At 34.1% G+C, this 2083-nt stretch overlaps 1 protein-coding gene across 1 annotated transcript in view; it reads left to right on the forward strand.

Annotated features, from left to right (window-relative positions):
- The first annotated feature begins 1105 nt into the window (after positions 1–1105).
- LOC106458371 (semaphorin-5A-like) overlaps positions 1106–2083 on the forward strand; it is a 226914-nt gene continuing 225936 nt past the window's right edge. Inside the window, exon 1 of the mRNA XM_022384848.1 lies at positions 1106–1185. The gene's annotated coding sequence lies outside the window, so the exon portion shown is untranslated. The remainder of the gene's footprint in view (positions 1186–2083) is intronic.

Consider the following 2083-nt stretch of genomic DNA (forward strand, 5'->3'; position numbering starts at 1 on the left):
ATAGGTAATTATATTATTTTTGACAAACCTAATTTTTTTTCTCTTGGAATTGCCACCCAATTCAGTTCTCTCCATGTTAAACCTTATCGCTTTGGGACCACACTTTAGATAGTCTTCGAATATATTATTTTATCGGAAACACCTGATAGAGGTCGTTGTTGCTGTTGCTATCTTTTCTACGTAATTACTACTTTGATTGCAAAACAAACAAGATAACAGAGATGAACCACGCGTGAGAGTTCACTGGACGCCCAGATTACGAGAAAGTCCATAGAACAATCACAAGGAATTCGGTAGAGGAGGTTGAATAGTAGGGGAAGGAGGGTAATCATTTCGCCTTTCCGAGTGCAGATTAAGGTGACATACTTATATGTCTAAACCGAAATCGTTGTGCTATGTATTGTAAAGCTATGTGCGTAGATAGCTTTCATGGTTTAAAAAAACATATACTACAGTGAAAACTTGTTAAGTGTAAAGATAAAAATGACTGATGAACCGCTATTAAGATATATATATATATATATATTCAGTTTTAAAGAACAAGAGTAATAAACATAATGGTTTACAAAAAGATTTGTTGTTAACAATGTCGGAATTAAAATAACAACATTGTTTGATAAATTTCGTGTGTGAACGTGTCAAGTTCTTTAAGAATCACGATGATTTGGTAGTTTTTATAATTCTCTGCGCTATATTTGATTTGATATATTTGGAACTGTCATGACAGCCTTATTTACAACTTTGATTTTAAATAGAGCTAACTGAGAATGGTTTGTGTGGATATTTTTTTGTGAATTTGTAATAAAAATGGACAGATGTCTTGGTACTGGCAGCAAGCTCATAAAAACGATAATATTTAGCCTTAAGGCCTTATAACTCGTGTATCTCAGGATTTCGACTCGAGTGTATTATCTGTCGCTGGATATACCTGTTGAAAAACAACCTCTCCAGGTCATCGCTCCACTGAACCAATGAGCTGAACTAAGTAGAGGGATATTCGGGTTTTGGCCGGTAGGTGTCACTGGCCGCTGGCGCCAAAGTAATGTGTGTCTGGAGTAAGGTGGCTGCGGGTGAGGTGCTGGTTGACGTTCATATCAAACTAAGAGGTTGATATGACTTGGTGATATTATTGTTGTTTCATCATAAAACTAGACTTGGAAATTTTTCAAGAGTCACGGAATAAAGGTAAGGCTTTCTTGTAAAATTTAAAATCAAATTGTTAATTGGAATATTTACTGAAAAAAAAATGTTAGTGAGGCTTTTAGAATTTCTTTTAAACATATGCAATAATTTATATGGTTGATGTTACTCTATACTGTCAAAGATTGTTTTCGAATTTTCGGCCAAAAAGCTAATGGCTTACTGTTACAATTAGCAGCAAAGCTTAGTAAGAAACAACAACAAAATTAAACTTCCAGATGTTGGAAACCCGTTTTGATAATTCAACTACTTCTGCCAAAGAACACTTGTATAAAATCAACATAATCACAGAAATTGTAAGAAAAAATCTATCGCAGGCTGAGAGAAATAATGATATATAAAAGCTACAGATTTTGAAACATTATTTGCTCACAGTCTCAGTTTTACACTTCTACGTGTCAAATATACACGTTGTTTAACCTGATAAAACTTATACTTATTGTTCCAAACTTCATTAATTACTGTCCACTTGTGAATTTTGCTGATTATAAGTGTAGCGTCACGAAACTTGCAAACGTTTGACGCTAGAACAATTTTCTTTCTTTCTCTTTGTTGTAGAGGCGGGTGCTGAAAACCACTGAACAAAATCGAAACCCCTGTACATGATTGGAACCACCATGCGCAGCACCCTTCAACTTCAAGCTAGGGGTGCTGCTGCACTCTCAGCACCTATAATTCCCGCGCCCTTGCTTGCAACTGTAACATTTCTATTATATATATATATATATATATAATTCTAAACAAATAAATCTACTCTTGTGATATCTTTATAACACACACACATACATACGTACAAATAATTGCAAACAAATAGGCGAACTGTTATTTTGTTTTTATAACATATATATGTGTGTGTGTGTGTGTGTATATATATATATATATA

Source organism: Limulus polyphemus, unplaced genomic scaffold (genome assembly GCF_000517525.1).
Source record: "Limulus polyphemus unplaced genomic scaffold, Limulus_polyphemus-2.1.2 Scaffold22, whole genome shotgun sequence".
Taxonomy (NCBI): Eukaryota; Metazoa; Arthropoda; class Merostomata; order Xiphosura; family Limulidae; genus Limulus; species Limulus polyphemus.